The sequence below is a fragment of the Dama dama genome, chromosome 31 (assembly GCF_033118175.1).
Source record: "Dama dama isolate Ldn47 chromosome 31, ASM3311817v1, whole genome shotgun sequence".
Lineage (NCBI taxonomy): Eukaryota > Metazoa > Chordata > Mammalia > Artiodactyla > Cervidae > Dama > Dama dama.
In genome coordinates this window covers 40,495,155-40,510,546 of record NC_083711.1, presented here as the reverse complement: position 1 = coordinate 40,510,546, position 15,392 = coordinate 40,495,155, and the positions used below count along the sequence as shown (strand labels likewise).

Sequence of the window (15,392 nt, the reverse complement as noted above, 5' to 3'; positions counted from 1 at the left end):
CAGAGCACACAGGTCCCTGAAGGCAAAACCTCATCCATCCAAAGAGTGTTGCCTATGAGGTGAGTGTCACAGCTGGGCACAGGCAGCCATGAAGAAGTTCCTCACATCCCCAACCGTGACAAGGAAGCCACAGACCATCACAGGATCCAAGGATGCCAAGCAGAGTGGGCCCTGACCTGAATCCCTCATTTACTTACACAGGCACCATGGTCCACCAAAACTTAGCATCTACAAGTACCCAGAACTGTGTGTGGCTGACTCTGGAGAAGGACAGGAAATCCCCCAAAGTAACTGACATCCAATTTTTCACACTAAATTAAGTTACTTTTTGGATAACGAAAAAAGTTGTCTTATTTATTGTACAGTTGAGTTTGTGGAGTGGGATTTCTACTTTTTTAGTTTATTCCTGCACCGTGTTTTGCCAATTACTTGTATGACACTTGAAGATAAAGACCAGTCTTAAATTCCTATATCACTAGAATTTGTCAGAGGGCCCTGGATGACTCAGTGTTAATGAATTCTGTTTGATGATCATTATCCAATTATAAAATCTTTTAACTAGAAGCATTAGACAGTCTTTTATTCCGATCTCTTTATTTCATAGACAAGGAAACTAAAGCCCAGGGGGATACATTTTCCAGGTCACACAGAAGTCTTCACAGTTGTGTTTTCCTTCCAAACTTTATCTTCTAAAAGTTGAGGGTTCTACTGGCAGGTATCCTTTTGAAGGCTGGGTCTCATGAACTGAAACAATAGAGATACTTAATAGATCACGCGCATTTCACTTGTTCTCTCAAATCCCATCTTGGTGTTCAAACTCCTTTTGAGAATTGGACAAAGAAAGGACATTGGTCCAGACTGTCTTCTATACTTTGTGCTCCTGTAAGGATGTTCCCTCCCTCTGCACCACTAGGGAATGAGCCATGGTGGGTGACTGCATCTCTAAGTCTTCTCTACTATCTTCAGAAGAGTATCAAGCATCATTTCTGTCAGAGAGTATCCCACTCAGAGATGTTCTTACGGGACAGCAAAACTAGAAGGCTGAGAAAGGTCTTGCACCTTAAGGAAGAAGATGTGGCTTTGCCAGATGGTGCTAAATCACCTTAAGGAAGAAGATGTGGCTTTGCCAGATGGTGCTAAATAAAAGCCTGCAGTGTTACACAGCTCCTTTGAAAGAGATCAAGTGCATGCACTCAACCTGTTTTTAGCTAGCATCACATTCAACTCAGAATGCTTGCTGCTTACTTGCTGCTGTCTTACGTTTTCTTTTCTTAAGGCTGTGCTGACTTCATTTGAACCTGATTTTACGTATATCTGAACAATTTGAGGAGGTAAAAGACTAAAATGTTATGAATCTGGGGCTCTATTTTCCTCTGTTTTCACTTCTCTCTTCTCTTGGGCTTATCCATAATCCATAAGTCATTTCATCCAAATCATCCAGTCTTCAAGAGTTTTCTTTCCGTTTAGGAGAGGGTGGGATGAATTGAGAGAGTAGCATGGAGACATATACATTACCACATGAAAACAGCTAGCTAGTGGGAAGCTGTTATATAATACAGGGAGCTCAGCCTGGTGCTCTGTGACAACCTAGAGGGGTGGGGTGGGGCAACGGATGGGAGGAAGGGTCAAGAGGGAGGGGATATATGGATACTTATGGCTGATTCATGCTGTTGTACAGTAGAAATCAACCCAACATTGGAAAGCAATTATCCTCCAATCAAAGATGAATATTTTAAACATTGGAGAAAAATAATCTTCCTTCCCTTTAATATCTGTATACATTAACAAGAGCCTAGCCCAGGGGAAGCGGGCAATAGAGATGAATAGGCAGAGCACAGAGGATTTTTAGTAAAGATATTGTTTGATATTATAATGTAAATATCTGTCATTATACCATTTTTAAAACTCACAGAATGTACAAACCAAGAGCGAACCTTAAGATCAACTATAAACTTGGGTGATTTTAATATATCAGCGTAGGCTCATCCTTGGTAAAAAAAAAAATAGCATTCTAGTGAGTGATACTGATAGTGGGGAAGGCTATGCATGTGTAGGGGTAGGGGTTATAGGAGAGATCTCTGTACTATCCTCTCAATTTCCTATAAACCTAAAATTGCTGAGAAATAAAGCCTTTTAGAAAATAGTTTTTTTTTAATTAAAAAAAAAAAAACCCAGGAGCTCCCATGAGAGCACATTACAATGGGAAATTCAGCATCTCTTTACTATTCCTTAGACTACTGACTCTAGGTCCAAGTCTTTAGGCCAGATTTAGGTCTCAACTTCCTACCCCACAGTCTTGCTCACTCAGCTGTTGCCTGCTCTATTTACCCAAATGAAGACAGAAGTTGTCCTGTATTTCCCAGAGCACCACTAACCTAAGGACAGTGGGTCTATTTTTAGTAAATTTACAGGGATAATTATGGGAAATAATGGCACAGGACCAAATAAAAAATGACTTTAAAATAAATGTTTAGACATTTTTCTTTCTAAGCTTCATAATTAGCACCACCACTGGGAATTTCTCATTGATCACTTGTTTTTTTTGTCCTTAGTCTAGTAAAATGTCCTGGGTCCCCTTATCATCTTCTGTCCCAATACCTGTCTCCTCTCTGCTACCCACTTCCAGATCCCTACAACCTATCATCCCTTCCAGATGCCATACTAGACTCCCCAACTTCCTCTTACTTAATCATGAATCATAATCTATCTCACATTTATTTTATTCTCTATTCAAGACAAAGTGCTAAGGTTTATTTTTATATAACAAAAAGTCCTGTAAAAGAAATTTACTAAACAACAAGGAGATGGATTATCACATTCCTGTGTAATGTGGGAGCAGCAGAATTCATTTCCTTTTTTTAATAACTAGTTTTTCCATATGTGAAAACACTGCCCATCTGCAGGTCTAAGAGAAGCAGAGTCATCTAAGGAGGATTTGAAAGTCAAACAACCTTTACTCATGCCTGCTGCTCCAGGCCAGGAGTGATCAAACCATCCTGAACAATCTCCACAGTGTTCTGATTACAACTGCCTCTCCTAAATCAGGTTCTGCACAGTGAACCGTATTTCAAGGTTTTGTCAACCATTATTTTGATCTAACAGCTTCCTTCCTTTTAAAAGTTTTGAGGTAGCTTATCGGAAGTCTACAATCAGTTCAGTTCAGTCGCTCACTCGTGTCTGATTCTTTGTGACCCCATGGACGGCAGCACGCCAGGCTTCCCTGTCCATCACCATCTCCTGGAGCTTGCTCAAACTCATGTCTATCGAGTCGGTGATGTCATCCAACCATCTCATCCTCTGTTGTCCCCTTCTCCTTCTGCCTTCAATCTTTCTCAGCACCAGGGTCTTATTTTCTAATGAGTCAGCTCTTCGCATCAAGTGGCCAAAGTACTGACCTGCAAAGCACTGAAGTCAACAATAGAACCTTTAAAATAAGGTGCCAAGATGGTGGACAGTAATTGGTATGAGCCAGGCAACACTAGCTGGCCCTAGGAAGAAAGCTCCTGACATAATGGGCATTGCTGGATGGGAGGCAGGCAATCTCTACTAAGAAGTTGCCCCAAAATATAGTTTAGTGTGATCAAAAGTGATGGTATTATCATATCCAAGGACAGCTCCAGGCCGTCCTAATTACCTGCAGCAATAATTTAAGGAAATATCCCAAGCAACTTTAACGCTGTTCTGAGTGATCACAGACAAGTGCATTTTGAGTGTCTTCACCACCAGCATTCCTTTTGTTGCAAAGGAAATTGTCCTTTCATTCAGATTATCTCTTTTAAGAAGTAACTTAGAGCATCCTATGCACCTAAAAACCAAAATGGTGATGTTACCATTAATTGACATTGTATCTGCTTCGTTATCTTTGCTCAGGTTGTTTGAGAGAGGCTGTCTTCTCATCCATCGGTACAATGCCAAGCACAGAGTTAGACTGTGTTCTCATCAAGAGAATGATCTACTAGACTGGATTGTGCTCTCATCAGCAAAATGATCTGATCACTAAGGAGTGATTTAATTTGAACTAGTTTATAAAGTACATGCTGATTAGTTACATAAATTATTTCAATATTTTTCTTCACAGAAAACTTAATTTATAGTTTATCTAATTTTCTAAGAGGCACATCCAACATGAAAGAAAATTTCAATTAAAAAGACTAAGTCAGTTAGTGTTTGAAAGCAACTGATGAAAATGAATATTTCCTGGAAGGTCTCTTCTAATAGAAAAATAAAAAGTAAAGGAGGAAGAAGAATTTACTTTTTCTTTTGATTTTTAAATATTCTTGTTTTCTCTAAAAGCCAGAAATCAATTCCAGGATCTTTGCCATGATATATTGGGTACCTTTCATTTACTGATTCCACACCTTTAATATTTATTGAGGTACTGCTACAAATAAATCATAACAAAGTGATTATGACAACAGGGCAGAATAACTTACTCCTGTAGTGATGGTAACAAGACTGCTTCTTTCTGACTTCAAAGGAATGATTCTAATGCCCAAGTATAACTCTGAATTGAAATTGATACTGGGTTAGTTGTTTCATCAGAGCAGTGGGAAACCAGAGGATGAAGGAAAAATTGTTGCTTGCACTTACCTTATTGATATAAAGTCAATGAAACTTATAAGCATTGAAACAATATTCTAATATTTTCACCTCACCTCTCACTGTGATTCTGACAGTGAACTTTTTGGTGGTTATTTTTGCCTAGGCAAGTAGAAACAAATATGGTGCAAATTTACAAAGTGATGTATTTGTGCAGAAATTCACAAAGCCCAGTGTTTAAAGAACATTAAAGGTCATCAGAAAGGTCCCAAAATTATAGTGACATAAGCTAACATTCTCAAATAAGAGCTTTGCATTGCTTCAGTCTATGAAACAAAATACTAATTTTTAAACATACCAAACATACTTGATATAAACAAACACATGAGCAAAACTACATGGTGTAAAAAATCCACACCAGTTATAAACTAGAACTTAGCATACAGGCACTTGCTTGAAAACAGTTCAGTGTTACTGCTGTAAAATGCTCCACCCTAATCTATAATTGCATTTAGACAAAGATATTTGGTATATGCATCAAGGTTAAGTTTTGCTTGAATTAACTGTCAGTACCTCAAGCCTGGATTGTTAGAACCTCTGGATTGTCTTCTAGTCTCTCCACTACAATAGACTTCAGACCACTGCTGGATTCATCTAACTAAAACATTGAATGGCTCCCCATTGTCTAATAAATTAAGAAGTCATCACCCTGGCATTTGAGGTTCTCCACAATATGGTACTGATCTAACACTCTGACATGCGAGCCCTCCATTCCAACTGCATGGTGTTTTTCACTGTTCCCCAGATAAACAATGCTGACTCCCTTCTCCATAACCTTGTTTACGCTGTCATTCTCCAGATGCTAGACGTCCACGGAAAAACACAGATCCTTGATGAAACTTTCCTACGCTTTCCTTCCCACAGTGATTTTCCTCTGAATCTTGAGCCATTTTTTCAACCAGAACACTATTGGTATGTTGGTCCTGAGAACTCCTGCGTCGCAGGCTGTCCTGTGCAGAAGGTTTCGGAGCATACTTGGCCTCTGTTCTACTGGTGGCCCTACCAGTAGGAGTCACCCCCTCAGCAATGACCAGCAAAAGTGTCTCCAGACACTGTGAAATGTCCCCGATGGGGGCAAAAGTTTCCCTGCTTGTTCCAGACCATTATTGCCTGTATCATTTATGTTGGCATTTAAAAATATCTCATATGTATGTATCTTACTTCCTAACCTAGATTGTTTTAGTATAAGTATTGTGTCTTACTTTATTTTGAATCCCTTATAGAGCACTGTAGTGAATACTCAATAAGTACTTAAAACTTAAATGAGTGAGTGAAAGTTACTCAGTCGTGTCTGACTCTTTGCGACCCCATGGACTATACAGTCCACAGAATTCTCCAGGCCAGAATACTGGAGTGGGTGGCATTTTCCTTTTCCAGGGGATCTTCCCAACCCAGTGATTGAACCCAGGTCTCATGCATTGAATGCGGGTTCTTTATTAGCTGAGACACAAGGGAAGCCCAAAACTTAAATGCTTAGTATCTAAAAGTTAGAAGGAATGTGAAAGATCATTTGACCCAACCTCATTTATTTAACTGTGGAAATTCAAAAATAGGAAGTAAAACTAGTTGCACAAAATGAATGTGTGTTGGCAGAATAGTTCTCTTCTACCCAATCAGGTAGTATTAATATTGTAGTATATTTCTTCTGAGTTTATTATGAGAGACTTAGTTAATTTCACATCAGCATGAGCAAACACTAGTCTATAACTTTATTGAAGGTTTCCTTCTATGACTTTGCTTTAATAATGTGCATATGTTTTATTAATACCCTTATATTTTTATATTTAATGAAAAAAGAAAAACCCTGATATAAGAAAGAGCCCTTAACATCATGATTGAAAGATCAGAGTTTAGCATGTATAGCTGTGTAGTCTTCAGGGAGCCACTTAACTTCACTGTGTCTCCAATCTCATCTTTAAAACTCTTATTCTGCTAAAAATAAAATAAACTCCTTTACAGAGGAAAAACTATCTTGTTGTTGCTACCATATCCCCAGTACCTGGCACAAAGTATGACATTCACCAAATATTTTCTGAATGGCTGACAAACTGGAGATATATTAAGGGCTTATTTTAACTTATCCTGAAAATAAAATGAGACCAAAAGAATTCTGGAGAGTGTGAAGTGTTAGACAAATTCAAGATATTTTTATGCTTTAAAGGTCTAAGCAATTCATATGTTTAAAAATAGTAAAGTAAGAAATCAAAATTAAAATTTGTGAGATGTTGCAAAGCAGTATACTTTGGGGAAAATATCAGCATTAAATGCCTGAATTAGAAAAGAAGAATGTTCCTGTATTAATAAACTCAGCTTCCATCTTAAGAATCTAGAAAAAGAATAAGCAAAATCCAAAGTCAGAAAGGAAATAATAATGATCAGAGCATAAATCAATAAAATTTAAAAATGGAAAATCAAGTGGGAAAAGCTAATGAAATCAAAAGTTGGTTCTTAAAAAGACACTCCACACCATATGTTATCAAAGAAAAGCAAATTAAAAGAATCAGCTACTACTACACACCTATTAGAATGGCCAAAATTCAAAAATTGATAACATTAAATGCTGTTGGGGATATGGAACAACAGAAATTCTTATTCAGTGCTGGTGGGAACGAAAAATGGTACAGCCACTTTCGAAGTCTGGAAATCAGTTTGACAGTTTTTTTTAATAAAACTACATATACTCTTACCTGAGTTCCAGAAATGGTACTTCTTGGTGTGTACTCAAAGGAGTTGAGTATTTATGTCCACACAAAAACCTGCACTGGGGTATTTATAGCAGCTTTATTCATAATTGCCAAAATTTGGAAGCAATCAAGATGTCCTTCAATAGGTGAATGGATAAATTGTGTTACATCCAGACAATGGAATATTATTCAACACTGAAAAGGAATAAGCTTATCAATCATGAAAAGACATGAATGTTAATGCATTTTACTAAGTGCAAGCAGGCAATCTGAAAAGGCTACATGCTGTATGAATCCAACTACCTGACATTCCAGAAAAGGCAAAACTAAGACGACAATAAAAGGTCAGCAGTTGCCAGAGGTTAGGGGGAAGGAGGAAAAGACGAAGGACAAAGTATGTTTAAGACAGTGAAAATACTATCTACTACATAATGATAGATACCTGTCATTATATCTTTGTCCAAGCCCACAGAATGTGCAACATTAAGAGTGAAGTCAACTGTATCTTTGGGTGATTTTGATGGGTCCATGTATGTTTATCCTTGGTAAAAATTGAACCATTCTGGTGAGAATGTTGATAATGCGGGAGGCTATGCATGTGTGGGGGGAAAAAGTATATAATTTTTAACTGTCTTAATATGAACATATGAATATGTCTTAATATGAAACTACTCTCAAATATGAACAGCCAGTCAAAGATCACCTGACACTGGTGAAAAGCCTCTAACAAAAGAAGAAATTGGAGACAAAACAGAAAGCATAAATAAACTATACTATCCTTGGAGACTGAAGAGACCTTTGAAATTAGAAAAGGAAAAAAAAATTCAGAGAAAAAAAATAAAACTAAAATTTTTAAAGCTCATTAAAAAATAGGATGAGAAATAAAACATATTTAAAATATGCCTTAAGTTTCAGGACTCTCAGGAAGTGCAGGGGGAAATGATGGAAATAAGGAAATACAAATAAGAGTATCAATACAGAGAATTCAACAAATAGTTAAGAGCTCCAGGAAAAAAAAAAAAAGCTGGAGAAAATGAGAGTCAAAAAATTGATTCAAAAATTTCTGAGAACTCAGGATTTGGGTTTGAAATTGAAACCAGCGCTGCGCTGTGCTTCGTTGCTCAGTTGTGTCTGACTCTGCAACCCCATGACTGTAGCCCACCAGGCTCCTCTGTCCATGGGGATCCTCCAGGCAAGAATACTGGAGTGGGTTGTCACGCCCTCCTCCAGGGGGTCTTCTCAACCCAGGGTTTGAACCCAGGTCTCCTGAATTGCAGGCAGACTCTTTACCCCCTGAACCACCAGGGAAGCCCAAGAATACTACAGTAGGTAGCCTACTCCTTCTCCAGGAGATCTTCACAACCCAGAAATTGAACCAGGGTCTCCTGCATTGCAGGCAGATTCTTTATCAGCTGAGCTACCAGGGAAGCCTCAAAACCAGCACTAGATCAAATCAAAACCCTTAGCCATCAGCGGGCGCAGGAGATGCCATTCCCAGCACCTCTGAGGTCGGCCTTCACAGCTTTTCTAGAGAGTAATCAAACAGGTAGACCTAGATCTCAGTAGGCGAGTGACCCTGGTTTCCCTTTCTAGCCATGCTCTGGAGGATTAGTGCAGCCAGACAGAAGGATGACTCTGAAACAGGACCTGATAAAGTTAGAGAAGCTAGGAATGCCAACCAGACCCATAGAATATTTCATACCTGGAGCTAATGTAGTCTGTATTCTTGTCAAGTGTGCCTCTCTTTACAATTCAACTTCTCTTTATATAAAAGGAGAAGCGGGAAAGAGGTAGTGTCTTTATTATTGTTATTATCATTATTATACCGCGTGATAGGAAGACAGTGCTAACGATTTTAGGCAGTGGACTATTTTTATTTTTTAAACATCACTCAGTCAGCTTACAAGGACAGCACATACAGGGAGCGTGACACCACTGTACAGCCTTCAGTCTGTTTCCACAGAGGATCAGGGCTCCCCCGCTTACCCTCCCTGCCACCACCCCTCACCCCTTCATTATAGACAATGCCGTGGGGTCTCTCCAGCCTAGGGCAAAGCTTGCGGTGTCTTCTTCCTTCCTCCATACTTTAGATTAAGCTTTTACCCTGAGGCCCTTGTTAAAATGCACATCTGTCACCTAGGAGATTAACACAAGAGCCCATCTGTTTGGTTCAGAAAGCTGGCCAGTAGCAGCCTGACACCAAGCTCCTAACAAAAGCTCAAGACAAGCTCTGCTCAGGGCATCCTGAGCCGAGGCCCTGACTTGGTCATGAACAGAGCTGGGTCCCAGGACCATCTCAGCTACTCATTTGCTGAGGACAAGCCTCAGCTTCCCCAGATTCATTTTTTTATCAAAGACACACTCTACCCACAGAACTGTACTCAACAGAATGGTGCTCACAGACCTCCAAGATTCTGTCCCGCCTTAAAATTCAGTGGCTCTATATTCTGAATAGAATATATACTCTGACACCTCAGTCACCAAGAATAAGATTTGATTTTTTTTAAAGGATAAATACTGTATTTTACATATCCATATAATATAACTGCATATGTAATTTTTTTTAAATGCAAATAATTCCAGCTGGTTAAATTTAGAATGCTTATATTAAAACCAATTCAACAATACTCTCTGGCACGATTCCCAGAACATTTTCATTTGATTGGGAATTGTTTAAATTTTAATTCATTTTAAGCCCTTCTTTCTCCCAATTGTGCTCCTCTTAGAAGGTCGCATTTGAAATATTGACTGCAATTGTACAGACTCTCTTATTAAATCATGGATCTCAGCAGTGATACTGCTACCACGTGGATGTTCTCTGGGTCACATGGAGAATGTGTAGTGGGGTAGAGAAAATATATTAATATGATTATGAATTGTTTTTGTGGATTCCCTTTTCCCTCCAAGAGCACCTGCCAGAGGCTCACTTCTGCCCTATATGAGGATCAATACTAACATGCTCTTACTCATCTGATCTTTCCCCTTTCCCTTTTAAAACATTTAAGATAGCAGCAAAACTGTCTTCCCAAACAATTCTGTCAGTACAAACTCTAGAAAAGCACAGAAAAACCAAATCAAACTGTGCAGATTCCGTTAAGTCAAACAGGTTCATTTCCTATAAATTCATGATCACACTGCTTTCCCTTTCCTGACTGGCGTTTTGGCTGTACTCTCAAATTTTATTCACTCTGGATCCCAATTTCCACTGGCTTTGGGAAGAGAAAGTAGAAACAGTGGGAGCAGAGGCTGGGAGAAGGGCTGTAGACAGGGCTCCCAGTGGATGATGAAGCTCTGTTTTGGATACAGAGCCTTCCTGCATCTTTATACCTGGCTTTTACCACTCTGTACAACAACCAACTTACACTTTTTCTTAACAACTCTTTCTGTCCTCCTACCCCTTTACTGACCCAGCCACTGCTGGAGACTGAGATTCACCCTTTTAGCCTAAGAGCTACAGTCCTTTATAGCTATATACCAGGCACTGAGTTAGCCATTTCATATAAATTTTGTCACTTAATCCTTAGACAGTCTTACAAGTCAGGAATGGCCTTGATTGTTCTAAAACTAGGGAAATTGAGACTGAAGAGTTTAAATAACTTGCATAATGTCCAAAGACAATACAGAGTTGAGGTTAGATGCATACTCAGTTCTGTCCCACTGTTTAAAATATGTATTTATGTAAAATGAATAATAGCCAGGAGGTAGTATTGGATAAGCACAAAAGTGATAAAGCCAGTACTATGGTTTGATCAAAAACTACATTAACATAACATCCATATGTCTACAGAAAAAACTTAACTAATGACTTCCATGATCTCATATTCAGTGACTGTAAATGGCATATTGTCAAACTAAGGAAAGCTTTCAGCCATAAGTAACAGCCCAATTTTTACTGGCCAAAACACATCTTTCTCACACACAATGAAGTCTAGAGCCTATGGCCACACTAAAAAAGTAAACCGAAACATGTAAAGCTAACTTTAATAATATATTTTCCCCAATTTATCCAGCATATTATCATTTCAACATGCAATCAACATTAAAAATATAAATGATATAATTTTCTGTATTTTTTATACTGTCTTTGAAATCCAGCATGCACTTTGTGTTTACAGTATATCTCAATTTAGACTAGCCACATTTCAAGTGCTCTTAGCCATTTGTGGTTAGTGACTACCATACTAGACCAAAGGGTAAGAGAAGTTACTGCTGGAGTTAGATTCCTAGTGGTTGTCAGAGCTTTCTCCTCATATTTAGCACCTCAGATTGACAAAATGGTTACCAAAATACCAGACATTGCATCAGTATACAAAACAAGAAAATGGAAGAGGCACCACTAGTAAAATCCTTCCCAGAATACCTCTATTCACATCTGTGAACTATTTCCCAACATAACCCTTCATCACAAGAGGGGCTGGGAAAGTAGAAAAATTAAATTTTTCTTCTGATTTTCAGTGGAAGTATAAGAATATGGTAAGTCTCCTATATACAAATGAGTCCCATTCAAACAGCACATATATAAGTCCAATTTGTTCATAAATCCAAGAAAGTTAACCTAGGTACCCAATTTTTATAGATAACATCAGACATGTGAACTAACTTAACACGACTGGACATGCGAATGCATGTTTGCATCTTTGAAAGTCTGCAACTTGAAGGTTCATATGTAGGGGGTTTACTATAAAGGGGTTGGAAATAGAAATATATTTACTAACTGGCTAGCTCAGCCATAGGTATTAATTTAAAAAAACAAAAAAGACTGTATTTTAAATAAAAAGACATTCTAAAAATTACAGAAATATGCTCTGCTTCATTTCTGCAATATTTATATATTATTTAACTAAATGACAAACGAGTCTTCCTTTCAGAATAATACCTATATAGTTCACTCATACCATTTTCCAAAAGAGAGAGAGATGGAATATAAGGAATAAAGCATCTGGAGAGAAGAGTGGTTCTGAAGATGAAAGTATTGACCTCACTTTTCCCCACATCTTTCCATGGAGAACCTTTTATGAATACATGAGTGCACATAACTGAACACCAAATGTAACACTATCTACTCAAATTCCTCTAGAGCTGCTAATGTCAATGTTCATTTTAATACATCACAATGTATGAAAGTGAAAGTGAAAGTTGCTCAGTTGTGTCTGACTCTTTGCGACCCCATGGATAGTCCATGGAATTCTCTAGCCCAGAATGCTGGAGTGGATAGCCTTTCCCTTCTCCAGGGGATCTTCCCAACCCAGGGATTGGACTCAGGTATCTCACACTGCAGGCAGATTCTTTACCAGCTGAGCTACAAGGGAAGCCCAAGAATCACAATGTACATGCTGCTCACAATAGTTTATAATTCTTCCCAGTTATCTCTTTCCAAAACAAAATAGCAATAAATAGATCTAAAATAATACCATCTTATCAACAAAATTTTGTGGATACCTTAATGAAAAGGAAAAAGATCTTTAACTTCAGAAAAATGAATAATACATAGCTTTGAAATAATTAACATTGGAACTTGAGTAACAGGAAACAGAAGCAAATTAATCTAATATTATATTGTATAGTTTGAATTCCTCTGTCTTATTGTACAGATACTAAATATCATGGCAAACCTAACTATTGTCTTCTAAAGTATTTCTGTATGTTCTCTCTTCTCACAAAGATCCTAAAAATATTCTGTTATCTTAAACCATGATATGACACGGCATATTCTATTTAATGGTAGAAAACTAATCTATGATAAACTCATTCCATTTTGTATAAATTCAAGTTGGTACTGTTTATTCAGTTTTAAATATGCACATACATGTATATGCAAGCTTTCATATAACTAATCCTCGGAATATTCAAACAGCCCACTAGGTCATCTAATGGGATTGTGTGAAGTAAAGTTGCCATGAACTGGAATATAGGGCGCACTGCATGAGCTGACAATTAACAAGATAAAATTCCTCAGATGAAAACATGAATGAGTTTAAACCATCAGAGAAATTAGGTCAATAACATAGTCTTTAATTATAATCTCCTGAGATTTGCATTCTGAAAAGGAGTAGAAATCCTCGGATTCTGTATGAGAAAGAGGAGAAAGAGTAATCCCATTATAACTTCACTAAACTGTAGCAATTGAGGTGAACTTCGTACAACATCATATGAAGGACACGTGTTGACCTCACCACAACTAAGCCCCAGTTTCAAGAGATTCCTATGATTGTTGCTTAATACATTAAAAACCAAATAAAAGAACAATTTGTGCAACATAATGTTACCACTAATACCATTAATATCACTTGAAATCCTCTGTTCTTTTTAAATGTTTGACAGCATGTCAAATGGTTGCATAACCCCTATACACATATGGATGCCTGACTCCTATGACACAGGATAATGATAGCACACACTGCAAATCAGTGAGGTACTCCTTAGTGACAGAAACTCTGTGCATAAATCGCCAGTGGGTCATACTTTCCCATCATTATGGTACTAAGTAAATATGCACTCAGGGCTATTAACACCATTGTGGGCTTTGACATATGCCACCATGCAGAGGCTGATGACCAGCTACATAAACACTGTGCACAGATCTCCTATACTGCCAAGGCCACACATTCCTTGGAGACCTTAAAATGATGCCTGCGTCACTTGAAAATGACATATGATCACAATGTTCTATTTGAGAACACTGTCGAGTTAGTGATTATTTCAGAATTTAAGGGAGAGAAAAATGAAAATACTTCCATTCTAATTAATTAAAAAGACTGAGGGAACACATTTAAAATCTAATAATAACTCTGACCACACCTCGAGCATCTCTCCTTGACTTAGACATACAAGCAAAAGACTTTTGGTGCTGTAGACACGGATGAAAGCTTGGAGAAATTTTGAAGAATCAAAAATTTTAAATTCAATGTTAGATCGTTATACATGCCTCTCATGCACCCTATTATGTGACTTAACCCACCTCTCTACTGTCTGTTCTCCTCTCCCCTTGCTCTTTTCTTTGCCCACCCTTCAGAAAGGGGGAAAAAAAAAAACCACCTTCTATCTTCCTACAGAGTATTTCAGCTATTGCCAGCCCCTGTACCCAAATTCAGCAAAGCAACACCTTTTGTATATGCCAAAGTCATGTCAATGAGTCATGTTTACTCTTTCACTTCCTATGAATATTTGCTGAAATAAAGGAAAAGTATAGTGCTATGACTTATAACACCAAACCTTAGAAAGCAGATGTTGACAAGTTTATTTTAATCAGATTCTTCTATTATAAATGGATCAAACATTTAAATGACCTAAAATCTAACTGCTAGGAGTTTACTGTTGTGGTCTAAAATGTAAGCTAACAATTATGTAACTTAAAAAAAATAAGGGTTAAAAATAAGTAATTTGCAATGTCTGTAACATGATATACAAAAAAAATCAATATTAGAATAAAGCAACTGATTTTTATATATCTAGCTATAGAAAACAATCTACTCAGTTCTTTTCCTATAAATGAGATATCAAATTGAAATAATTTGCTGTTGTTCAGTCGCTAAGTTGTCTCTGACCCCACAGACTTCAGTATACTAGGCTTCCCTGTCCTTCTCTGCCCACCAGAGTTTGCTCAAACTCACATCCATTGAATTGGTGATGCAATCCAACATATGAGGATGGAGATTTACAGAAACTTCAAAACCTAAACTATGTATGACATTTTCATAGTATACATTAAGCTTACTATACAGAAGTAGATAATTTTATTACTAGCTTACAAGCCCAAACTCTGATAGAATCAAAACATCATTAGCCACATGAAGTTTTCAACAAATGTTTATCCCTATTGATTTCTAGCTTCCATCTGTACATGCCTTGAGCTTCTTGATCCAAGACATGTCCACAGTTTTCATACTGCTTTATGAGAAAAATGAAAATAAATATTCTAATAGAATTTCACTTCCTCTAATTTCATACTGAGAACTAAACCAGCCATTCAGGAAATAAGTCATCTTGAGTTAGGTGGTACTTAAGATACTCAGCTGCAAATTAGTCACTTTTCTGTAAAGGTAAAGAAAGTATGCATAATATTATTTTATTTAAAATATTGATATATGTGGCAAACAGGAAAATGTTGTA

General features: G+C 37.5%; 1 protein-coding gene and 1 long non-coding RNA gene across 2 annotated transcripts in view; both read right to left on the bottom strand.

Moving 5' to 3' along the window:
- Window positions 1-15,392, bottom strand: part of CSNKA2IP (casein kinase 2 subunit alpha' interacting protein) — a 219,299-nt gene that overhangs the window by 181,483 nt on the left and 22,424 nt on the right. The gene's annotated exons all lie outside the window — the stretch shown is intronic.
- LOC133049919 (uncharacterized) lies at window positions 501-9,012 on the bottom strand. Its single transcript, XR_009691494.1, has 3 exons — window positions 8,986-9,012; window positions 3,172-3,405; window positions 501-744 (listed from the first exon to the last, which is right to left on the bottom strand). It is a non-coding gene; the product is annotated as an uncharacterized LOC133049919 (long non-coding RNA).